Raw genomic sequence first — 27,654 nt, 5'->3', positions numbered from 1 at the left:
TTTACATTGTCATTGTTTCTTATCCTGTCAAATAGCTTACTAACTGATGTGTTCCTCCAACCCACCATAGTGTTTCAAGTGATGTCTCAGGATTCATTAATGTGCTTAACTATGTCTTTAGCTCCCAGGACGATCTGATTTTGGGTGTGTAATCTACTACTTATTAATTGTGTAGTCTGGGCAAGTAGATAAAAGTCTTTCTTGTGTTAATGTTTTTCTGTGTGAAATAGAGGATAGCCCAATTAGTTATCAGCTTACATTATTATGATGAAGATTTGATCAATTACTAGCCATCTAATATTTCTTTCGGGAATCATCATTGTGAATAAAATAAAGTCCAATCTCCTTGACATAACACATAATAACTCAACTACTCAGGACTAAATTTTGCTTTATTTCCCTCTACTCTTACACACTAAGTGATGTATACTGAACATACCTGTTACATTTTTTCTGGCCTCTATGCTCTTGTACATTTTGTTCCTTATGCCGAGAATTCTCTTCATGTGGCTCCTAATGGACTCCTGTCCATCTTCCCAGACTCATTTTATTCAGCAATTTTATCAGTAATTTATAATTTTCAAGCCCTGTGTTAAGGTGGTTGAGACTCAATATGAGGACTTCAAAAACTCATGGAATTAAAAGATTAGCCTATTTTGATGCAAAGGTTGAACCCATGCATGTTTTTCGTAATATGTGTTTCTCATAAATTTGTGAAGACCCCTCATATTTATGACATTCAATATATTCAGGAGATTTTCAGTTCAGTGAGGGAAACAATAAACAAGTCACTCCAGTGCAGAGTGGTGATAGTCATGATATACAGGATCTGCGAGTTAGAGGAAGACAGATGAAAGTTGTCTACTTCAGATTCTGAGAATCTTAGAATTCTGGGTTCATGAGATGCCTGAGATGTTTTAAAGGATGAAATGAGAGTAATTTGAGGGAACAGTCAATGTTTTTGAGGCGTTTCATTGTACAGCATAGGAGAACAGAGAAATAGGTTGCAGCCTCTGAGAGAAATAAGGTTGAAAAGTCTTTTTTTAAAAATTTATTTGAAAGGCATGGTTACAGGGTGAGGGAGAGACAGAGAGAGAGAGAAAGAGAGAGATCTTTTCCATCTGCTGGTTTACCACCAAATGGCCACAATGGCTGGGTCTAGGCCAGGCTAAAGCCAGGAGCCCAGAGCTGCTTCTGGGTCTCCCACGTGAGTGTAGGAGTCCAAGCACTTGGTACATACTCCACTGCTTTTCCCAGGCCATTAGCAAGGAGCTGGATTGGAAGTGGAGCAGTCAGAACACGAACTGGTGCCTATGTAGGATAATACAATCTCTTTCTCTCTCTCTCTGATGCTCTGTCTTTCAAATACATAAATAAATAAATTTTTAAAAAGTGATATTAATACGGTCTTCCTGTTTCAAAATACCTTATTGTACTGTAGACCTCAGCAACTTCAGTATATAATTTTTTTCTTTATGAATTTGAGGACTTTCACATTTCCACTTATACAAAGCACTTTATGGCTTTTCTTTGGTATATCTTGTCAATATCACTACTCTCACTTTGAAACCATTATTAAGTAAAATGAGAGTCACTTGAACACATGCACTGTGATACGATTATAGTTGTTCTAGTAACTGAGGGGGTTACTAAGCAGCCAGCTGACAGGTAGCATATACAATGTGAATACACTTGAATGAAAAGATCCACATCTTGGGTAGGGTGGAATATGATGGTATGAGATTTTATCACATAACTTGGAACAGCACACAATTTAAAATTTACAAACTGTTCATTTCAGGAATTTTTTCATCTCAGTTTCTTAGAGTGCAATTGATTATGGGTAACAGCAACTGAAAACTGAAACTGTGGGTAACGGTAACCACTGTATAAAATGTTTACACACTAATAGAGATGATTCGATAGAGAAGTAATCACTGATGGCAAAATGAGATAGGATAGATGCTAAAATTCTATCTTTAAGTGGACAAGAGAAGATAGGGCCCTGGGCATAAGTGAGGACTTGTCCAAATTTTGGAGCATAATGGGTGGTGGGCCCGTACCCACTCATCTACAGTAACCTTTCTTTCTGGTATGCACCTTTGTTACTAGTTTCCCACTAGAGATATAGAACTTCAACTGTACCTCTGTAAGCAGAAAGCTCTCAAAAATATATCTGTAGAATGAATAATGAGTGATGAATGACCTAGAGATTGTACCACCATGTGCAAATTTACAACACAAAACATGTGGTCCAAGGAAGAAAATAATTGAATGACAGCTATCCTCTGAAAGATATTTGTTCATAAGTTGAAAACCATTTTTATGATTAAGATTGTCTATTTAGTGTTTTTTATTACTCCATAAAATTTTCAGAATTTGTTTTTTATATCTGTGAAATTAGTCATTAGAATTTTTGTAGGAATTGCATTGAATCTATAGAATGGCTAAGTAGGTACTATGGACTTTTTAATGACATTAATTCTTCCTAGACATGAAGAAAATTGCATTCCATTTATCTGCATCTTCTTTTATTAATCATTATTTTATAGTTTTAAGTGTACAGATATTTCATCACTTTGATTAAATTATTCCTAAGTTTTGCTTTGGATTTGTAGCTAACAAAGCTGGAGCTATCACATTACCTGATTTAAAATATTTATTTAAATTACCAAGTTAAAATATCAAAGCTATAGCAATCAAAACATGGCTCTGGTGTAAGAAACAGACATGTGGGACGTGGGACAAGTCTTGAAGAGACTGGTTAAACTACCCACATACCACCTTGGACTGATTCCAGGTTCCTTGGGATGCATTGATGATAGCCCAGGTAATTGGGTTCCTGTACCCACATGGGAAACTTGCGTTGAATTCTTCGCTCCAGGTTTGGCTCAGCCTAGCCAGGTCACTGTGCACATTTGGGGAATGAACAAGTGAATGGGAGATTTTACTTTGTCTCTCTGTATCTGTCTCTTTCTGTCTCTCTAATGAATACATAAAACTTTAAAAAAACAAATGTGCCAATGGAATATAATAGAGAACCAAAAAATAAATCAGTATACTTAAGGCCAATTGATTTTTAACAAAGTTGCCAAGAACACATGATAGGGAAAAGACAGTATCTTCAACAAATGATATTGTAAAAACTGGATATCTATACTTAAAAGAATGAAATTAGACCTTTATCTCACACCATATACAGAAATCACCCAAAATGAATTAAAGACCTAAATATAAAACCAGAAACCATATAACTTCTAGAAGAAAAGATAGATAAAAAAACATTTTGGGGGCCAGCGCTGTAGCTTAGCGGGTAAAGTGCTGCCTGCAGTGCTGGCATCCCATATGGGCGCTGGTTCAAGACCCAGCTGCTCCACTTCTGATCCAGCTTTCTGCTATGGCCTGGAAAAGCAGTAGAAGATGGCCCAGGCTCTTGGGCCCCTGTACCCATATGGGAAGACCTGGAGGAAGCTATTGGCTCCTGGCGTCAGATTGGTGCAGCTCCGGCCGCTGTGGCCAATTAGGGAGTGAACCAGAGGATGGAAGACCTCTCTCTCTCTCTCTCTCTCTCTCTCTCTCTGCCTCTCCTTCTCTCTATGTGTAACTCCAACTTTCAAAGTAAATAAATAAATCTTTTAAAAAAGCATTTTGATATTAGTCTGGACAATTACTTTTTTGGATTTGATCCCTAGAAACAAACATAACAAAAACAAAAGTAGACAAAAATGGGATTGTATCAAACTAAAAAGTTTCTGCACAGCAAAGGAAGCTATTAGCAGTATGAAGAAATAACTTGCAGTATGGGAGAAAATACATCTGATGAAATTGTACTATTTAAAATATATAAATAACTCAAACAACTCAATAACAAAAAAATTAACCCAATTAAAAATGAGCAAAGGACTTAAAACAGGTATTTCTCAAAAGAAAATATATAAATAACCAAAATATATATGAAAATAATATTCTACCCATTAATCATTAGGAAAATGTAAATTAAAACAAAATATAGGGGCCAGCGGGTAAGGCCACCACCTGCAGTGCTGGCATCTCCTATGGGCACCTGTTCCAATCCCGGCTGCTCCACTTCTGATCCAGCTTTCTGCTATGGCCAGAGAAAGCAGTACAAGATGGTCCAAGTACTTGGGCCCCTGCACCCGCATGAGAGACCTGGAGGAAGCGTCTGGCTCCTGGCTTTAGACTGGTGCAGCTCCAGCCATTATGGCCATCTGGGGAGTGAACAGGGGATGGAGGATCTCTCAATCTCTCTCTCTCTCTTTCTCTCTCTCCACCTCTGCCTCTGCCTCTCTGTAAATCTGCTTTTCAAATAAATAAATAAACATTTTAAAAAAGTTATAGTATCACACTGATTAAATTTACTATTAGCAAAAGACAAAATGTAAGTGTTGGTGAAGATGCATGAAAAAGGAGACTTTAAAAAAAGAAAAAGATTTTTATCTTGTTTAATTGAGAGGTAGAGACAGAGAGAAAGGCCCTCTACCTGCTGGTTCACTCTCCAAATGGCCACAAAGGCCAGAGCCGGGCTGATCTGAAGCCAGGAGCCAGGAGCTTCTTTTGGACCCCCTACAAGGGTACAGGGGCCCAAGCACTTGGATCATCTTCTACTGCTTTTCCAGGCTATTGCAGAGAGCTGGATCAGAAGAGGAGCAGCTGGGGCTAGAACTGGTGCCCATAGGGAAGCCAGCACCACAGTCATGGCCCCCCAAAATTCCTATTGTTGATGCAAATGTAAATTAGTACAGTCATTGTGGAAAATAATGTGGAGGTTTCTCAAAAAATTAAAAGTAGAACTACATTATGATACAACAATGCCAATATTGGTCATATACCCAAAATAAATAAAATCAATGTAAAAAAGATGTCTGCAGTCCTGTGTTTATTGCAACACTCTTCACAATAGCCAAAATATGGAATCAACTTAAGTATGCATCAGTGGATGAATAGATAACGAATATATAGCATATAGTGTATGTATAATATCTGTATACACACAAATACAATGGTATATTATTCAGCCGTCAAAAGAAGGGGGTCCTGTTTTTGCAATAAGTGGGTGAACCTAAAGGATGCCATGTTAAATAAAATAAGCCAGATATAGACAGACAAATACCTTGTGATCCCACTGACATGTGGAATAGAGAAAGCTGAACTCATAGAAGCAGAGAGAAGAATGGTAGTTGTCAGGGCCTGGGGTATGAGGCCAGGGAAGATGGGAGAGATGCTGGTCAAAAGTACACAGTTTTTGTTGTATAGGAGGAATAAGTTCAAGAAATCAAATGTACAAATAAGCTAATTATTGCTAACCATACTTGAAATTTATAAGGAGAATAGATTTTAAATGTCATTTTAACCACAAAATATGAGAATTATGAGGTAATACATGTTGCTTCTCTTGATTTTGCCATTACACTGTATGTACATATTTGAAAACATAATATTTCATGCTATGAATATCCATAATTTTCATTTGTCATTTGAAAGCATTTTTAAATGAAATTACTCATACCAAAAAAAGGAAGGAGAAAAAGTAAACTACTTTTACATTTCTTTATTGCAAATAATTTGAGTGATTTGACTGTTATATAGACGGAAACAATTTCATAACTATTGTTGATTTTATTGAAAATGTTTATAGAATTTTCCACATCAAGCAGATAATTTCACATTATGCTGAGAAGCCTTCTAATTTTGATTTTTTGAATATTTTCCATGAAATAGTCCACTGAAGAAAAAATTATTGAAAATGGAAAGATTAAGTTATCTATTATTGTTCATCATACCATTGTTAAAAATAACAATAACCTGGAAAAAATCTCCTAGCAGAATATATTAAATTAAAACACTTGCTAAATAAATATTATATATCTCCATTAAAATCTAGTAAAAAAAAGTATGCTTAATTATATGAAAACCTGTTCATGATGTATATTTCAGTTAAAAAAATTATTTCATAATCATATGCTCAATATATTTTTAGAAAAAAATGCAAATTTATGCTTTAAAAAATCCTAGGAAATATACAAAGTATCATATAATTTCTTTTTTTTTTTTTTTTTGACAGGCAGAGTGGACAGTGAGAGAGAGACAGAGAGAAAGGTCTTCCTTTTGCCGTTGGTTCACCCTCCAATGGCTGCCGCGGTAGGCGCGCTGCGGCCGGCGCACCGCATTGATCCGATGGCAGGAGTCAGGTGCTTATCCTGGTCTCCCATGGGGTGCAGGGCCCAAACACTTGGTCCATCCTCCACTGCACTCCCTGGCCACAGCAGAGAGCTGGCCTGGAAGAGGGGCAACCGGGACAGGATCGGTGCCCTGACCGGGACTAGAACCCGGTGTGCTGGCGCCGCAAGGCGGAGGATTAGCCTAGTGAGCTGCGGCGCCGGCTATGTATAATTTCTTTACATGTTGGAATTATGGATGGCTTTTGATTTCTTATTTTTTTCTTTTCCTCTCTTGCTTATCTATGTTTTATAGTTTTATGCAATAGAAGATTTTTAAAATTTTACCATTAGTTGAGAAAGAAGACTTCTGTGTATTCACTAGACTACCGCAGTCAAGGTCATATCTACATGGCCCACAGTTTTCTGTAACTAACATCCTCAATAGAGAATGTTTTCTTCTACCTCTCACATGCAAAAAGCAGTTAACTACAGGGTTAAATCTCTGGGATGTGAAAATGCTGTTCATACAGAGCTAGCATTCATCTGGGAGAAGTGTAATGGTGTGACAAACATATTTTATTTTCCATTCCAGACCAGGAAATTTACAGGTGGGCTGGGCATGTCAGGAGTAAATATTCATGATCAATGGATGTTCTGCCTATCCTGAAAAGGGCTCGGCAGCAGTGTGGCTGTTTCTTCAGGTGCTAAATTGTTGTTCATCCATCATCTCAGCATATTTCATTTTCTCAAATGCAGGTATGATGTTTAAAGAGCAATCTTCAGCTTCTCAGGTGAGGGAAGGAAGGTTTAAACTGGTCCTTGTATTGTGTCTTTAATGCAGAGACCTATAGCATCATCAAAAGGTCATTGATGGATTATGTAACTGTCGCTATTTAGCAGTAGGTAAAAGTAACACTTCTGATTTTGTGTACTTAATAATCTCCATCTTAGTTATCCTTAATTTCCACTGTAGTCTTCTCCAAGATTAGCCTCAAGAGAACACAAACTTCCTCTCCAAATATAACCTCCACAAGTACTAAAATAGCAAGTTCTGCCCCCCCCCATTTTTATTGGTCACAATCAGAGACAAGAGGATTCAGTAATTCATCCCTGTGAGTATCATGTTAAGCACATTTTGAATCCCTTCAGAAAAATAGAAACTCACTCTAGATGTGTAGCTGGCAGGGATGTGAACTATCAATATTTTAGATGGCTCGTATTCCTTCAGCCCTAGAACGGATTTTGGTTGAGTTGTGTAGACTTCTCTATAGACCAGGTGATGGGAAGGAGACTGTCAGTTTATTTCCTGCTGTGTGTATTCATTGGTGCAAATCTTGGTGCTGAGAAGACTGCCAACATTTGTTAAATAAAGATGCACATCAGGAATGAACTAGCAGGAAAATAAGTTTTTAAAATAGAACGAAGAGAATGAGGATGATCTGAACATTCATTGGGGGAGTACAGAATTATAAATATTTGGAAATATATGTCAGGGACTAAAAGATGGAGCAGAACAAGGTTGTTAGACTAATACAGGTGTTAGAGGCTCCACTGATTCAGAAAGCATGAGCCTTTTTCAAGGGGAAGTAGGTAAAACTGAAGATTTACAGAACTTCTTCAAAACAGAAAATGAGGAACAGAACACAGGAGAACTATCGGATCTCACGCATAGGAAATGCTCAGATAGTGTATCTTTTTCCATGCTTCACAGGGAGAATGTTGAGTGGAAAGTAGCAGAGAACAATGCAGGAGGAAATGTAGTTTTGGGACTGCTCAAACTTGCCCCACTCCCTGAGTTCTGCTTCTTCTTAATTAGAATAGGCAAGTTAGCTAACATGTATTTGTAGTTCTACCTCTACAAGTAGATAATATAATGCCTGACATAGAACTGATACTCAACAAAAATTACTTACAATTATTTCAGAGAATGTTTGAGCCTTTAAATATAAGCATCCCTGGAAATGTTTGGTTACTCTGATTTTGGGGTAAGAACTTATGTCTTCATATTTTACTGGAAAATATTTTTTATCTTTTACATGAATAAATGCACAAGTTAAGTGATAAGTAATCTATTCTCTTACCAAGCATCATGATTTGGTGTTAAATATTCTAAATATGCAAATATATTATAAACATATTTTCTTTTGTCATCAAAATTTAGGAAGTAGTCAGAGATCAGAGTGGAGAGAGGATAAGAGTCTACAGTGAAGGATATGTAAAAACAGGTCAGACTAAAGCTCTGATGTCAAAGAGGATAGGTTTGGAAGACTGGCTCTCTCCCTCTTAAACTACAGATCTGAGCAAATTGTTTAAGTTCTATAATCATCAGCTTCTTCAACCAGACAAATGACCAAAATAAATATTAATTAGTAATAATTCATGTATAAATCATAATAAATCATATAAATGAAGAATGGAAGGTACTGGACTTAAATATTTGTCTTAGCTGATATAGAGTTACAAGTCTGTGAAAAGAATAAGCCTGAGGGGTCCAAACTGGAACCTAAAAACAGGCATCATATTTGAGGGTATAAACTTGCTTTTCTCAACTTTTGATAATATATGAAGTGATTATTTACTATTAAATATTTTTGAGACTTATTTTTGAACTACTACTAGGCATGGTGGAGTCTACAAAATGAATAAACTCATACATTGGTCCCCAAAGCATGTACCATGAGTGCATCTGTATTGATACAAATAAGAAAGTAATGTGGACTGGAAGAGAAGAACAGATGAAATGTTATGGGAGTTTAGAAGATTATTTCCATCACTTCTTGGCCTTTTGGCTAGGATTGAATGTAGAAGATTATTTCCAGTTAAAGGGAATATAAATGTGAATTTAAAAATTCACTTACTCGTTTTTTTAATCAACAAAAGATGTATGCATAGATTGGGCTTTTGAGACACAAGCATTGACTCTATGTTCCAATTCAATAAGGAACAAATAGAAATTCTGTCAAGATAACACCATAAACAAATGTCTGCTTTATTATCAATTTAAAGTAAAAGAGTAATTTGCACCATTAAATGGAAATTCCAGTGTCTAACAAAATGTACTGATGAAAATAGGTCCATCAGAAATTTTGTTTCAGGGACCAGTATGGCACAGTGGGGTAAGCTAACACCTGTGATACTGGTATACGTATGGTTATGGTTCAAGTCTCGGCTGCTCTGTTTTCAATCCAGCTCGCTGCTAATGTGCCTGAGAAAACAATGGAAGATGACCAACTGCTTGGGCCTCTGCAACCCATGTGGGAGAACTGATGGAGTTCCAGGCTCCTGGCTTCAGCCTGACCCAGCTCTGATTGCTGTGGCCCTTTGGAGAGTGAATCTGTGGATGGAAGATCTCCTCTCTCTGAGAAACCTTGCCACGGGTGTGCTAAGCTTGATAGAATGTCATTCTGTAATCAAAGATCTGGGAAGCATTTCCTTCCTGCAGATTCTACAAAACATTCTGTTCCCATTGCTACTCTTTCTTAAAAATGTCACTGATTTCTGGGTCAAACCTGGGCCGTGCTATGAAAAAGAAAAAAATTGTGTGAACATTTTTCCTAAAAGCTGGTGGTTCTTCAATAGGTATATACACACAAGGTGATCCACTGGGGTTTGGGAAAATATTAGGTTTTCTGTTTTTAAAAATGTACTTATTATTTATATGAAAAGGAGAAAGGGAGGAAGGGAGAGAGGGAATGAGGGAGAGAGGGAGGGAGAGAGAGACAGAGAGTGCTCTGATTCACTTCTCAAATGTCCACAACAGCTAACTGAGTCTGTGTCAAACAAATCCAAGAGCTGGCAACTCAGTATGGATCTCCCATGTGGTGGCAGGGATTTAACTACTTGAACCATCACGTGCTGCCTCCACCTTAGCAGGAAGCCGAAACTGGGAGTGGAGCCGAGACTTGAACCTAGCCTCTCTAATATGGGATCTGACATCCCAAGTGACATCTTAATCATGGTACCAAAGGCCTGCCCCTAGGATTTTTGTGTATACATTCATTATCAAACAAAGACAAAAAAACTTTATTAATTCTAAAAATTTTTTAAAATAAGCAAATAATTATATATAAAGAAGTCTACACACTCAAAGATTTTACTGGTAGAAATGAGTTATAAAGAGGTTGGAAACCAAGTGCTCTAATCAGCGAAGTTCCCATTTTCCTGCACCTTTCAGTGTCCTTTATTGGCTTTATAGCTGCATTTTTATCAATCAGAATGTCAACTGGAAGAGAGCGACTATTTTGCAATCCCCTTTCCTACATCCAGCACTTAACAGAGTCATTCAATCAGTGGTCATTAAATAACAGTGTGGCGGTGAACTGACTTGCCTCATGTCTCTCAGCTAAATTACTCTCTCATTTCAACCTCGCATAACACTGGCTTTCCTTTCTCACCTCTTTGTTTCCAAAAGTTTTGGCAGCCAGAACTACTCTCTTCACTCACATCCCTATCGATGAATATGTAGTTAGCCATTGTGGATTCAGGCAACAGCAGATAAAAAATATCTGAAAAAGATTTCATCCATACTGAACATGTCTAGATAATTTATTTTTGTCATTATAGTATAACAACTATTTCCATGACACGCATGGTGTATTAGATATTAAAAGAAATCTAGAGATGTTTTAAAGATTAAGTGAGGATGTACATAGGATATATATACAAATACGGCATCATTTTATATAAAAGCCCTGAGCATTTACAAATTTTGGTATCTGCCAGAATCCTGAGACCAATGCCCCACAGGGACTGCAGGATGACTATATGCATCTCTGTGGCTCAACCCCCATGACTTTCCCATTTTCCCAGCCTGAGTCAGCCCCCAGCTGTTTTCTGGCTTGGGAAATAACTCCTCATTCTCTTACGGTATTTTCCACATAAAATGTACCTCAAAAAGTTCAAGGAAAAATGGATGTAAAAATAAGTTTATTTTGGTTCAGAAAATTTTGAAATACATTCAATTTTCTCTTAATATGCATTTCCACAAACTTTTTTTTTTTTTTTTTTTTTTTTTTTGGGCAGGCAGAGTGGACAGTGAGAGGAAGAGACAGAGAGAAAGGTCTTCCTTTGCCATTGGTTCACCCTCCAATGGCCGCCGTGGCTGGCGCGCTGCGGCTGGCACACCGCGCTGATCCGAAGGCAGGAGCCAGGTGCTTCTCCTGGTCTCCCATGGGGTTCAGGGCCCAAGCACTTGGTCCATCCTCCACTGCACTCCCTGGCCACAGCAGAGAGCTGGCCTGGAAGAGGGGCAACCGCAACTGGGATAGAATCCCGCGCCCCACCGGGACTAGAACCCGGTGTGCCGGCGCCGCAAGGCAGATGATTAGCCTAGTGAGCCACGGCGCCGGCCTCCACAAACTTTTTGAAAATAATTTGTCTACATGAGTTTCAAAATTTTTTGAATTAAAAGAGATATCTTTCAATTCAGTTTTTTCATCAAATCTTTGAAATTCCTCTTATGAGTCTGAACTCTTCTGGATTCTGAGTTTAACAAGGGCATAATGTTTGTTTTATGTTTATAATTTAAGGGACATTCATTAAATGTTGGTCAATGATTGAATAATGAGCAAAGAAAAAATTCTTTTATTCTTTGTAAAAGTGAAAAAAAAATTTCAGAATGCTTAAGATCTCAAAGAATAGTTAAAAGTAGAACATAATCATCTCTTAAAGAGATTTTCCACAATGTCTTCATTTAAATATGAGAATATAGAATTATTGTGCTAAGACCAAAACACCTTAGGCAATGCTTTAGTTTAGTTTCCTTTCAAAGGTAGCAATTTATAAACAATTACAAGTGAGAAATTCTCTGAAGAATGTAGGAGCACCATAGGCTGCTGGTGAAGTTACATGGTGATTTTAGCATATAAATGGATGAAGGCAAGTGTATGCAAACGAGTAAGGAATAATTTAAATTTAAGTCTGTCTTTTGGAACAGATATTTTAAGTGGTACTTTTATCAGTTTCTCTGTATTTAAATGAACAATTACATAGAGCCTTTGGAATTTTCTATAAATCTTTTACTTCAGTTTTTATTTGTTTATTTTTGTTTTATTTGAAAGGGAGACAGAGGGACAGAGGGACAGAGGGGGAGAGAGAGAGAGAGAGAGAGAGAATCTTTTGCTGGTTCACTCTCTAAATGCCTGCCACAACCAGAGTTAAACCATGTCCAATCTGGGAGGCAGTACTCAATCTGGAACTTCCACCTGGATGGCATGGACTCAAGGACTTGACCTATCTACTGTCTCTCAGGACTGGAAGCAGAATTGGTAGAACTTGAATTACGCACACCAATACCAAGTGGTGCCTTAAGCCACTTTGCCAAATGATTACCCCCCTAAGCATTTTATGAATTTATAAAAAGTTCTAAAATTTATGTGGTTATCTTATTTCTATACATATACTATAAATTTATAAATATAAATATATATTTATGTTTGAAAGAGAGAAAGATTACATCCACCTACTGGTTCATTTTCCAAATGCTTGGAATGGCTGCGCTGGGCTGGGGTCAGAGGCAGGAGCTGGTGACTCAGACCAGACCTTGAGTGCAGGTGGCAGGGACCCAATCAATTGAACCAGCACCTGCTGCCACCCAAATTGTGCATTGCTGGGAATCTGGAATTGGGAACCAGGGCCAGGAATTGAATCCAGACACTCCAAAGTGGGATGCAAGTAAGTGTCTTACTGAGTATCCCCAAAGCATACTTTCCAGTGTATTTTCAAATCTCCTATTTCCTGTCATCTAAACATGTCATGATTACATTAAGTGTATATTCCAGAATGATTACTTAAGTGTTTTTCTAGCATGCTCTGATTGTTATTCTGCAGTCTTTCTATTTCTCTGAAGATATAATCAAGGACCTATTGGTCCAGGAAGCCATTTGAAGGCCTGATTTGGTACTGAAAAATAAGAACAAAATGTTGTGGTCCCTAAATTTAATTCTTATAATAAAGAAAATACTTCCTTTCTTTTCTGTTTTTCTTTTCTTAAATCAAATGGTTGAGGTAATTAATGGGGCTGTAAAAAGCAACTGTTATTCAAAACCATGTGTCTGTAATGGAGTTGGCACCAAGTAAGAAAATAATTCTCTTGTTTTCCTGGCCAAGTGTCCGCTTACTATGGCATAAAACAGGTCTGTGCCACTTATCTTCCTCAAAAATACTAAAAACAGAAGTTGTAAAGGAATACAAGTTTGATCACATTGACAACTCCACTGGCTCGCCTGATATTTTAAATGTACGGCACATAAATCTAAATCAATATATTTCAGTAATATCTTGTCTATTCTCTTTACAACACAGTGCAGAAGATGGAGAACTATGAAATCACAGCTGTTTTCTCTATTCTAGACGCTGGAAATTCAGAAGTGAATAAAAGAGTGGCATTCCCTGTCCCCAAGGAATTTCTTATCCAGGGAAGTAGGAAATTAAGAGTAAACAGACGAAAAACCGTCAATTTCAAACATGAGAAATTGCTTGAAGGAACCTGGTTGATGTGAGATAAAGTAACTTTGGGGCATGGTGGATGGGAGGGGAAATGGATTCTGCATGGATATTATGGTCACTGTAAACTGCTCTGAATATTCTAGTTGAGCCAGCTCCAGAAGGGTCCAGGTGGAGAGAGCAGTCCAACAGTAATGCCCAACTGCTGAGGTTGGTACAAAAAGAGCAAGGGGTAGAATGGGGGGAAAAAAAAGGTAATTTGGAGTCACTGTGTATGTACTCATGTATATTTACAGTAATATAACTTTGCAGCCAGTAATATGCTACCTGAATCTAATCATGATGAAAGAAAAGGTAAGCCTGTACTCTGCAAAAAAAAAAAAAAAAAAAAAAAAAGAGGAGGTACAATTAGCAACAATTTTAAACACCATAAAAAGAAAGGCTAATGAATTGCTCCAGATTTAAAAAGGTTTAAAACACACCTACATCTAAGTGCAGTGTGTGATGCAGGGATTAGATTCTGGATTGAGGGTGGTAAGGTTGTCATAAAGAAAATTGTTGGGAAAACTGGCATTATAATATGGACTAGAAAATATTATTACTGCTGTATCAATGTTAAAGTCCAAAATTTGGTCATAGATCAATGGTTATATAAGAGAATATCCTTGTTCTTAGGAAACTAACACTGAAATGCTTATAAATAAAGAGTCATGAGAGAAAATAAATGTGGCAAAATATTAGCAATTGATAAATTGGGGTAAAGTTAATTGAGAGTATAATGAACTATTGTAACTTTCCTCTAAGTTTGGGATTAGTTCAATGCTCTGGCTCCAAGGTAGAAAATCCACTTTAAGAAGACCAGATTGGAAGCAGTGAGACTAGTGACCCTCCATGGGAAAGGAGATAGTGGCTTTGGCTGGGGCAATGATAGCAGAAGTGAGAAAAGGGGACAGATTTGTGAAATGATGGGTCTTCAAAAGGCTCATGGAAAATACATAGTATGAAAAAAAGGGCTGGCGCTATGGCAAAGCAGATTTAGCATCTGCCTGCAACACTGGCATCCCATAGGGGCGCCAGTTTGAAACCCTACTGCTCCAATTCCCATCCAGATTCCTGCTAATGGCCTGGGAAAGCAGCAGAAGATGTCCCAAGTGCTGGGGCTCCTGCACCCATGTGAGAGACCTGGAAGAAGCTCCGAATTCCTGGCTTTGTCCTGGCCCAGCCCTAGACATTATGGCCATTCAGGAAATGAACAGGTGGAAGGAAGATCTCTTGCTCTCTCACTCCTCCTCTCTCTGTAACTCTGCCTTTCAAATAAACAAATAAATCCTGTTTTTAAAAAATGCATAGATTTAAAAGAAAATGAACCAAAACAAGCCTATCTTTTAATTCTATTTTTCCACAAACCATTAAAGAATGCTTGTATATTTTAGAGGTAGAAACAACAAAGATTATTGATGAATTAAATGTCTTGGCTGCTTTGCTTCCAATCCATCTCCCTGATGATGTGCCTAAGAAAGCAGTGGAAGATGGTCCAAGCATGGGGCCCTGCCATCCATGTGGGAGACCTGGACAGAGTTCCAGGCTCCTGGCTTTGGTCAGCACAGCCATGGTCCTTGTGGCCATTTGGGGAGTAAACCATTGGATGGAAGATCTCTCTCTCTCTCTCTCTCTCTCTCTCTCTCTCTCTGTGTGTGTGTGTGCGTGCGTGTCTTTTCCTCTCTCTCTCTCTCTCTCTCTCTCTCTGTAACTCTGAGATTCAAATAAATATTTTAAAATAAATAAATCATTTTTAAAAATGCTCACAGCAACCAGAGCTGGGTCAGATTGAAACCAGGAGCCTGGAACTTTATCCTGATTTCCTGCAAGGGTGACAGGGGGCCAAGCATTTGAATCATAATCTGCATTGTCCCAGGAGCCAATAGCAAGTAGTGGGATTAAAGCAGAGTAGCTGGGACTGACTGGCACTCCAAGATGTGGTGTTATCATTTCAAGCTGTGGATTAACTTCCTGTGCATAAGTTGAAGGGTTTCCTGTTTTATTGCTTCTATTTTTAAAAAAAATGAAGTACGAGATCAGGTCATAAGTGAGAACAAGGTGTGAAAGAAGTGGAAATTTTTATTTATTTATTTATTTTTTATTTTTTGACAGGCAGAGTGGACAGTGAGAGAGAGACAGAAAGGTCTTCCTTTTTTGCCGTTCATTCACCCTCCAATGGCCGCCACGGCTGGCGCACTGTGCGGTGCACCACGCTGATCTGAAGGCAGGAGCCAGGTGCTTATCCTGGTCTCCCATGGGGTGCAGGGCCCAAACACTTGGTCCATCCTCCACTGCACTCCCTGGCCACAGCAGAGAGCTGGCCTGGAAGAGGGGCAACTGGGACAGAATCCGGCGTCCCGACCTGAACTAGAACCCGGTGTGCCGGTGCCGCAGGCGGAGGATTAGCCTATTGAGCCGCGGTGCCAGCAAGAAATGGAAATTTTAATGTGACAGGATTTCAAAAAGTAGTACAATGTAATTTCAGTCTTCTTGAAAAAGTGAACAGATGATTTACGTAGAATATTTGTACCACTTTTGTGAATATTTGTCCCATTTCTGTCTTTATATATAAGAATGTACCCTTCAACTCAAACGAATCTAGGTTCAAACATTAGCCCAACTACATGACAGCTACATGATTTGGATCTAATTTCTAAAAGCAGAAATGTAAAAATCTACCTCAAATGATGTCTTATAAGCAATGCATATTACTGTATGGTAGTTAAAAATGAGCACTCAACATTGCAGTACAAGGTTAACAGCAACCAAAGATGGCACAATTATGTGTCAAAAATCCAGTGTTGGCCGGCAGGATAGCTTAACAGGCTAATCCTCCACCTTGCGGCGCCGGCACACCGGGTTCTAGTCCCAGTTGGGGCTCCGGATTCTATCCGGGTTGCCCCTCTTCCAGGCCAGCTCTCTGCTATGGTCCGGGAAGGCAGTGGAGGATGGCCCAAGTCCTTGGGCCCTGCACCCTCATGGGAGACCAGGAGAAGCACCTGGCTCCTGGCTTCGGACCAGCGAGATGCGCCTGCCGCAGCGGCCATAGAGGGTGAACCAACGGCAAAAAGGAAGACCTTCCTCTCTGTCTCTCTCTCACTATCCACTCTGCCTGTCCAAAAAATAAATAAATAAATAAATAAATATCCAGTGTCTTTTTTTTATTTAATGAATATAAATTTCCAAAGTACAGCTTATGGGTTACAATGGCTTCTCCCCTCCCATAATTTCCCTCCCACCCGCAACCCTCCCCTTTCCCGCTCCCTCTCCCGTTCCATTCACATCAAGATTCATTTTCAATTCTCTTTATATACAAAAGATCAGTTTAGTATATATTAGGTAAAGATTTCATCAGTTTGCCCCCATATAGCAACACAAAGTGAAAAAAATACTGTTGGAGTACTAGTTATAGCATTAAATAAGAGTGTACAGCACATTAAAGACAGAGATCCTACATAATATATTTTTTTAAAAATTATTAATTTTCTATGCCATTTCCAATTTAATTTTTTTTCAATTATCTTTACATACAGAAGATCGATTCAGTATATAATTAGTAAAGATCTCATCAGTTTGTACCCACACAGAAACACAAAGTGTAAAAATACTGTTTCAGTACTAGTTATAGCATCACTGCACATTAAACAACACATTAAGGACAGATTCCACATGGGATGTAAGTACACAGTGACTCCTGTTGCTGACTTAACAATTTGACACTCCTGTTCATGGCGTCAGTAATCTCCCTAGGCTCTAGTCATGAGTTGCCAGGGCTATGGAAGCCTTTAGAGTTCGCTGACTTTGATCTTATTCCGATAGGGTCATACTCAAAGTGGAAGTTCTCTCCTCCTTTCAGAGAAAGGTACCTCCTTCTTTGATGCCCTGTTCTTTCTACTGGAATCTCACTCACAGAGATCTTTCATTTAGGTCTTCTTCTTTTTTTTCTTTTCCATGGTATCTTGGCTTTCCATGCCTACAATACTCTCATGGGCTCTTCAGCCAGATCCGAATGCCTTAAGGGCTGATTCTGAGGCCAGAGTGTTGTTTAGGACGTCTGCCATTCTATGAGTCTGCTGTGTATCCCACTTCCCATGTTGGATCGTTCTCTCCCTTTTTTATTCTATCAGTTAGTATTAGCAGACACTAGTGTTGTTTGTGTGATACCTTTGACTCTTAGACCTATCAGAGCCATCAACTGTGAACTGAAATTGATCATTTGGACTAGTGAGATGGAATTGGTACATGCCACCTTGATGGAATTGTATTGGAATCCCCTGGCACATTTCTAACTCCACCATTTGCGGCAAGTCTGATTGAGCATGTCCCAAATTGTACATCTCCTCTCTCTCTTTTTCTGCTCTTAAATTTATCAGGGATCACTTTTCAGTTAAAATTTAAACACCTAAGAATAACTGTGTGTTAATTACAGAGTTCAACCACTAGTACTAGAACAACAACAACAAAAACAACAACAAATACTAAAAAGGATAAAGTATTACATTGTACATCTAGAGTCAGGACAAGAGCTGATCAGGTCATAGTTTCTTATAGTGTCCATTTCACTTCAACAGGTTTCCCCTTTGGTGCTTGGTTAGTTGTCACTGATCAGGGAGAACAAATGATATTTGTCTCTTTGGGACTGGCTTAATTCACTCAGCATGATGTTTTCCAGATTCCTCCATCTTGTTGCAAATGACCGGGTTTCGTTGTTTCTTACTGCTGTATAGTATTCTATGGAGTACATGTCCCATAATTTCTTTATCCAGTCTACTGTTGATGGGCATTTGGGTTGGTTCCAGGTCTTAGCTATTGTGAATTGAGCTGCAATAAACATTAATGTGCAGATGGCTTTTTTATTTGCCAAATTAATTTCCTTTGGGTAAATTCCAAGGAGTGGGATGGCTGGGTTGAATGGTAGGGTTATGTTCAGGTTTCTGAGGAATCTCCAGACTGACTTCCATAGTGGCTTAACCAGTTTGCATTCCCACCAACAGTGGGTTAGTGTCCCTTTTTCCCCACATCCTCTCCAGCATCTGTTGTTGGTAGATTTCTGAATGTGAGCCATTCTCACCGGGGTGAGGTGGATCCTCACTGTGGTTTTGATTTGCATTTCTCTGATTGCTAGTGATCTTGAACATTTTTTCATGTGTGTGTTGGCCATTTGGATTTCCGCTTTTGAAAAATATCTATTGAGGTCCTTGGCCCATCTCTTAAGTGGGTTGTTTGTTTTGTTGTTGTGGATTTTCTTGATTTCTTTGTAGATTCTGGTTATCAACCCTTTATCTGTAGTATAGTTTGCAAATATTTTTTCCCATTCTGTCGGTTGCCTCTTCACTTTCCTGACTGTTTCTTTTGAAGTACAGAAACTTCTCAATTTGATGCAATCCCAAATGTTAATTTTGGCTTTGACTGCCTGTGCTTCTGGGGTCTTTTCCAAGAAGTCTTTGCCTGTACCTATATCTTGCAGGGTTTCTCCAATGCTCTCTAATAATTCGATGGTTTTGGGTCGTAGATTTAAGTATTTAATCCATGTTGAGTGAATTTTTGTGTAAGGTGAAAGGTAGGGGTCTTGCTTCAAGCTTCTGCATGTGGAAATCCAATGTTCCCAGCACCATTTATTGAATAGACTGTCCTTATTCCAGGGATTAGTTTTGGATCTTTGGTTGAATATAAGTTGGCTGTAGATGTTTGGATTGATTTCTGGTGTTTCTATTCTGTTTCATTGGTCTATCCATCTGTTTCTGTACCAGTACCAGGCTGTTTTGATAACAACTGCCCTGTAGTATGTCCTGAAATCTGGTATTGTGATCCCTCCAGTGTTGTTTTTGTTGTACAAGATTGCTTTAGCTATTCAAGGTCTTCTTTGTCTCCATATGAATTTCAGCATCATTTTTTCAAGATCTGAGAAGAATGTCTTTGGTATCTTGATTGGTATTGCATCGAATGTATAAATTGCTTTTGGGAGAATAGACATTTTGATGATATTGATTCTTCCAATCCATGAGCATGGAAGATTTCTCCATTTTTTGGTATCCTCTTCTATTTCTTTCTGTAAGGTTTTGTAGTTTTCATCGTAGAGATCTTTAACGTCTTTGGTTAAGTTTATTCCAAGGTATTTGATTGTTTTTGTAGCTATTGTGAATGGGATTGATCTTAGCAGTTCTTCCTCAGCCATGGCATTGCCTGTGTATACAAAGGCTGTTGATTTTTGTGCATTGATTTTATATCCTGCTACTTTGCCCAACTCTTATATGAGTTCCAATAGTCTCTGAGTAGAGTTCTTTGGGTCCCCTAAATACAGAATCATATCATCTGCAAAGAGGGATAGTTTGAGTTCTTCCTTCCCAATTTGTATCCCTTTAATTTCTTTTTCTTGCCTAATAGCTCTGGCTAAAACTTCCAGAACTATATTGAAGAGCAGTGGTGACAGTGGGCATCCCTGTCTGGTACCAGATCTCAGCAGAAATGCTTCCAACTTTTCCCCATTCAGTAGGATGTTGGCCGTGGGTTTTTCATATATTGCTTTGATTGTATTGAGGAATGTTCCTTCCATACCCAGTTTGCTTAGAGTTTTCATCATGAAAGGGTGTTGTATTTTATCAAATGCTTTCTCTGCGTCTATTGAGAGAATCATATGGTTTTTCTTCTGCAGTTTGTTAATGTGGTATATCACGTTGATTGTTTTGCGAATGTTGAACCATCCCTGCATACCAGGCATAAATCCCACTTGGTCTGGGTGGATGATTTTTCTGATGTGTTGTTACATTCTATTGGCCAGAATTTTATTGAGTATTTTTGCATCTATGTTCATCAGGGATATTGGTCTGTAATTCTCTTTCAATGCTGCATCTTTTTCCAGCTTAGGAATTAAGGTGATGCTGGCTTCATAGAAAGAATTTGGGAGGATTCCCTGTTTTTCGATTGCTCTGAATAGTTTGAGAAGAATTGGAGTTAGTTCTTCTCTAAATGTCTGGTAGAACTCAGCAGTGAATCCATCTGGTCCTGGGCTTTTCTTTGTTGGGAGGGCCTTTATTACTGTTTCAATTTCTGTGTCAGTTATGGATCTGCTTAGGTTTTCTATGTCTTCCTGGCTCAATTTAGGTAGGTTGTATGTGTCCAAGAATCTGTCCATTTCTGATAGATCTCCGTGTTTGCCGGCATACAAGTCCTTGTAGTAATTTCTGATAATTCTTTTTATTTCTGTGGTGTCTGTTGTTACGTTTCCCTTTTCATGTCTGATCCTATTGATTTGGGTCTTTCTCTTCTTTTTTTAGTTAGTTGGGCCAATGGGGTGTAAATTTTCTTTATTTATTCAAAAAACCAGCTCCTCGTTTGGCTGATTTTTTGTAATTTTTTTTTGGATTCCATCCTGTTGATTTCTTCTTTGATTTTAATTATTTCTCTTCTCCTACTGGGTTTGGGTTTGGTTTGCTGCAGATTTTCTAGATCCTTGAGATGACTTGAAAGCTTATCTATTTGGTGCCTTTCCAATTTCTTGATGTAGGCACCTATTGATATAAACTTTCCTCTTAACTCTGCTTTTGCTGTATCCCATAGGTTTTGGTATGTTGTGCTTTTATCCTCATTTACTTCCAGAAAATTTTTGATTTCTCTTTTAATTTCTTCTATGACCCATTTTTCATTCAGGAGCATGTTTTTCAATCTCCATGTGTTTGCACGCGCTCTAGGGATTCCCGAGTTGCTAATTTCCAATTTCATTCCTTTGTGGTCTGAGAAGCTGCATGGTATGATTCTAATTCTTTTGAATTTGCTGAGACTTGCTTTATGGCCTAGTATGTGGTCAATCCATGCGAAGGTTCCATGTACTGCTGAGAAGAATGTAAAGTCTTTAGATGTAGGATAAAATGTTCTGTACATATCTGTTAGATCCATTTGGGCTATAGTGTCATTTAAATCTACTGTCTCCTTGTTGATCTTCTGTCCTGTTGATCTGTCTATCTCTGGATGTCAGTCAGGAACCTCAGTACCAGCCTCCTTTACAGTCAAATGTGGCCAGAAAACTAACTCTCCTGAGTAGAATGTGTGTGGAAACGCAAGGGCCTGCAAAGCCCAAGCCAGGACTTCCCTCGTGTCACCTTCTTTCTCTGCCTCAAGGTTGTATGGTGTGGCCAAGTAATGAATTTGAAACACTGTGGAGCCTCAAGTCACCTTATCAAAGACAACCACCTGCCTTCTAGTAACTCCTGGAAAAAATGAGAGGGAGAGTAATACATTTGTATTTCTAAATTATTGAGATTTTAGATCTTATTTGTTATGGCAACTAGTGTTCTTCTACTTAATATAAAAAAATGATACTTTGAAGTGGGATGCTGAAAACACCCCAGAATGTCATTTACTAAAAGCACAAACGATGGGGAAAAAGGATTTTGGAGGGTGGAAAGATAGACCACATGTGGGGAGCAACAGAACACTATGTAAAGCTTTACTGGTGGGAATTTGTTGGGCTATCTGTGACTTCTTAACTGTGGCTCCAGGAGAGACTGAAGAAGACATTGTTAGAAGAATTGCTTTTTCTTTGTTCTATGTGGCCAGATCTCTAAAGAGGTACAGTCAGGCAAGAATAGGCTGAATCAAGGTAGAAACGAAAGGAAATAGAAAGTTTGCAGAAAGTGAAGCATCACAGGTTGATTGTCTCTGGGCCCCACCAGTAAGAGAAAAGGGCCTTTAAGTCATTGCCATTAAGAGTGAGTTCCTTTTAAAATTGTCCATTCTCCACATTCAGATTAAATGTATGTCCTTTTTTTTAGAGATTTATTTATTTATTTATTTGAAATTCAGAGTTACACACACAGAGAGAAGGAAAGTCAGAAAGAGAGAGAGAGAGAGAGAGAGAGAGAGAGAGAGAGAGAGAGGTCTTCCATCTGCTGGTTCACTCCACAAATGGCCACAATGGATGGAGCTGTGGCAATCCAAAGCCAGGAGCCAGGAGCTTCTTCCAGATCTCCCAAATGGGTGCAGGAGCTCAAGGACTTGGGCCATTTCCACAATATAGACAAATGCCTCTAACAGATATCTACAGAACTTTTAATCCTACACTTAAAGAATACACATTCTTCTCAGCAGCACATGGAACCTACTCTAGGATTGACCACATACTAGGCCATAAAGCTAGTCTTAGCAAATGCAAAAAGAATCAAAATCATACCATGCACCTTCTCAGACCACAATGGAACGAAGCTGGAAATTAGCAACTCAGAAATCCCTAGAGAATATGCAAATACATGGAGACTGAACAACATGCTCCTGAATGAACAGTGAGTCATAGAAGAAATCAAAAGAGAAATCAAAAACTTTATGGAAGTAAATGAGGATAACAACACAATATATCAAAACTTATGGGATACAGCAAAAGCAGTGTTAAGAGGAAAGTTTATAGCAATAGGTTCCTACATCAAGAAATTGGAAAGACACCAACAAATGAGCTATCAGTGCATCCTAAGGATCTAGAAAGACTGCAGCAAACCAGACCCAAAACTAGAAGAGAAATAATTAAAATTAGAGAAGAAATCAACTGAACTGAATCCAAAAAGACATTACAAAAGATCAGCAAAACGAAGAGCTGGTTCTTTGAAAAAATAAACAAATTGACACACCATTGGGCCATCTAACTAAAAAAAGAAAAGACTCAAATCAATAAAATCAGAGATGAAAAAGGAAACGTAACAACAGACACCACAAAATAAAAAGAGTCATCAGAAATTACTAAAAAGAGTTATATGTAAGCAAACATTTCTATCAGAAATGGATAGATTCCTGTACACATACAACCTACCTAACCATGAAGACATAGAAAACCTAATCAGACCCATAACAGAGTCAGAAATTGAATAAGGATAAAGGTTCTCACAACAAAGAAAAGCCCAGGACCGGATGAATTCTAAGCTGAATCCTACCAGACATGTAAAGAATAACTAACTCCAATTCTTCTCAAACTATTCAGAACAATTGAAAAAGAGGGAATCATCCCAAACTCTTTCTAGGAAGCCAGCATTGCCATAATTGCTAAACCTGAAAAAGATGTAGCAGAAAAAAGAATTACAGACCAAATTCCCTGATGAACATAGATGCAAAAATCCTCAACAAAATTCAGGCCAATAGAACGCAACAACATATCAAAAAGATCATCCATCCCAGACCAAGGGGGATTTATCCCTGGTATGCAGGGATGGTTCAATGTTCGCAAATTAATCAATGTGATACACCACATTAAGAAACTGCAGAAGAAAAACCATATGGTTATCTCAATAGATGCAGAGAAATCATTTGATAAAATACAACACCTTTTCATGATGAAAACTCTAAGCAAATTGGGTATAGAAGGAACATTCCTCAGTATAATCAAGGCAATTTATGAAAAACCCATGGCCAGCATCTTATGGAATGGGGAAAAGTTGGAAGCATTTCCACTGAGATCTGGTACCAGACAGGGATGCCCATTCTCACCATTGCTATTCAATATAGTTCTGGAAGTTTTAGCCAGAGCCATTAGGAAGAAAAAAAAAAGAAAAGAAAAGAAATTAAAGGGATACAAATTGGGAAGGAAGAACTCAAACTATCCCTCTTTGCAGATGATATGATTCTGTATTTAGGGGACCCAAAGAACTCTCCTAAGAGACTATTGGAATTCATCGAAGAGTTTGGCAAAGTAGCAGGATATAAAATCAAGGCACAAAAATCAACAGCCTTTGTATAGTATACAAAGGCAATGCCATGGTTAAGAAAGAACTGCTAAGAGCAATCCCATTCACAATAGCTACAAAAACACTCAAATACCTTGGAATAAACTTAACCAAGGGTGTCAAAGATCTCTATGATGAAAATTATAAAATCTCAAAGAAAGAAATAGAAGAGGATACCAAAAAATGGAAAAAAACTTCCATGCTCATAGATTGGAGAATCAATATCATCAAAATGTCCATTCTCCCAAAAGAAATTTATAGAATCAATTTGATACCAATCAAAATACTAAAGACATTCTTCTCAGATCTGGAAAAAATGATGCTGAAATTCATATGCAGGCACAGGAGACCTCGAATAGCTAAAGCAATCTTGTACAACAAAAACAACACTGGAGGGATCACAATACCCAATTTCAAGACATACTACAGGGCAGTTATAATCAAAACAGCCTGGTACTGGTACAGAAACAGATGGATAGACCAATGAAACAGAATAGAAACACCAGAAATCAAACCAAACATCCACAGCCAACTTATATTTGATCAAGGATCTAAAACCAAATTCTGGAGCAAGGACTGTCTACTCAACTGAGAAATGGTGCTGAGAAAACTGGATCTCCACATGCAGAAGTTGAAGTAAGATCCCTGCCTTACACTCTACACAAAAATCCACTCAACATGGGTTAAAGATCAAATCTATGACCTGACACCATCAAATTATTAGAGAATATCGGAGAAACCCTGTAAGATAGAGGCACAGGCAAAGACTTCTTGGAAAAGACCCCAGAAGCACAGGCAATCAATGCCAAAATTACCAATTGGGATTACATCGAATTGAGGGTTCTGTACTTCAAAAGAAACAGTCAGGAAAATGAAGAGGCAACCGACAGAATGGGAAAAAAAAATTGCAAATTATGCAACCGATAAAGGGTTAATAGCCAGAATTTAAAGAGATCAAGAAACTCCATAACAATAAAACAAACAACCCACTAAGAGATGGGCCAAGGACCTAAATAGACATTTTTCTTTACAGATTTCATCTGTAAATTTCTGTTAGGTTCTTCTTGATGATTTCTGTCTCCTTAGTGAATTTCACTCATGTCATCTTTTGTTTTCCTTATTTCTTTAAGCTGTTTTTCTGTATTCTCTTGATATAATTGAGTTTGCTTACAGTCATTATTTTGAATTCCATTTTGGCATTTTATTGATCTCCTTCAGAAACAAATATATTTCTGGAGACCAATTGTGTTGTTTGGGGGTGTCATGCTACTTGATTTCTTCATGTTCCCTGCCTCCCCCACATTGACATCTGTTTATTAGGTGTAATATTCTCTTCTTTATAGAGTAGGTTTTATTTGGAGAGAGTTTTTAGAGGGTTTAGATGGAATGTAAGGAGCCATTGGCTTTTTGCCTCAGCTTTGCTTCTAGGTAAGCCCAACTTTTGACTGATTTCTTTTGCTTTCAAAAATGCCAGAAATGTCTAAAAGTAATACTGCATCAGCATTTCTTAGAGGTAGAAATGTGACTTTGAGGTGAGTACGGGTTTGCATCTTCAGTCCTTATAGAATTGAGTGTCATTTACACTAGGAATAATGATATCCAGAGCCTTGTTCTTGGTGTGAGGGATCAATGGGGGCTGTCCTCTTGTCACACTGGGAAGCCTGAGTGATTCTGGGGCTTGGGACATCAATAATTGTGTTTCTAGGACTATGTGATATGGATGGGAGCTTTCCCAGTTCTTGCTGGGAAAGTGCAATTTATGCTGAGGTTTAAACACCAAAAGCCCTAGCCCAAGGTCTAGGGGATGTAAACTGAGCCCTGCTCCAGGGCTATAGGGTGACTATAGGGTATAAAGGAGATTTTTGCACTGATAGTTATGAGTTCAGAGGTGTGGAATATGGGCAGGTTTTTCCCTAAGTCCTATCGGGTTGAGTCCAGTGAGTTTGAGGAAATTAGTCCTGATTGCTACAGTACTGGTGTTGCAGGTTGCAACCGAGTCTACCCAGACCTCCCAGGATGGGAGCCAGGTGTTGGGGATGGTGGTAGCCATCTGCACTAAGCAGAACAATACAGTAGAGCACTCCAGATGATGTGTCTGACAGCAAGTTATCCAAAGGTTGTAAAACAACATCAACAGTCCTGATTCTGCAAAGCACAGATGGAACTGCCCAGTTCTCATGTGGCATGTAAGCGTAATGCTAGAGTTTGTGCCCAAGGCTCCCAGCACTGTGAGCTACAAGGTGTAGGGGGAACTTTCTCAGGTAAGTCCAGATTTTTTATGGGCTGCTGGTGCTAAGCCCAAGAAGCTGAGTGGAACCTCCCTGAATTATGTAGAGCAAGTGAGCACAGCTCTGGGGCTTATGACCAGAACATCCACAGTTGCAGCATGCAGGGAGTCTACTATCCACCCTATAAATTGTCCTGATTCTAGCTCTAGTCACAGCATTATTGCATTCTGCCTACCGTGTCAGAGCACAGTTCAGCCAGGACTCAACCACATCCAATTGAGACTGGTGCTTGGAGATGGTGGGTGAGGGGAAAGAAACAACATGCTTCCCTTTTCAGAGCAAAGTAGCCACTCAGAAGCCAGTCAGTACCCCTGGGTTGGCTTGAAGGCAGTAGGGACTGGAATTCTCCCTCAGTTATAGTTGCTAATGTTGGGGCACCACAGCAACTTTTTCCTGCTCCATTTGGGAAAAATGGCATTTCCCAGTAGCCAGCCTACTGCATAGATGTAGGGTTTGCTGGAAGAATGCACAGTCACAGAGACATGTTTTTCCTCTTTCCTTGTTGTCCGGTCACTTCCCTACTGAAATTTTCTGTCAATCAATCCCCTGGGTTTGTGGTCCTTACTTTGTTTTTCTATTATCTTTCTGTGCCTGGGGTCAGTTCCTCTTCTCACTCTTCAGTCATCTTGGATCATCCCAAGAATAGATTTTTACTGACTATTTTACACAGGAAACTTAGAGAACAAAGATAATCTGGTAACCAAAAGGTTTCAACAGCCACTCCCCCAAAGATACGCTTACATCCAATAAACCAGGAAATCAAATGAAAACTACTTCTGCATGCCAGAATGACAAAATCAAAGAGAATGACATGTCCACAGTTGGCAGGAATTTGGACAACCATACTCCCACAGTTTGGTAGAGGGTAAAATGGCATAATCATTCGGAAATTTATGTGCAGCTTCTATTAAATTTAAATATCTGCCCATTATCAAGATCCAGGCATTCTAGTTTTAGGTATGTACCCAGAAGAAATGAGTGCCTATACGGACAAAAACTCTTTTA

This window comes from Lepus europaeus, chromosome 3, assembly GCF_033115175.1.
Source record: "Lepus europaeus isolate LE1 chromosome 3, mLepTim1.pri, whole genome shotgun sequence".
Taxonomy (NCBI): Eukaryota; Metazoa; Chordata; class Mammalia; order Lagomorpha; family Leporidae; genus Lepus; species Lepus europaeus.
This window is presented reverse-complemented; position numbering follows the sequence as displayed.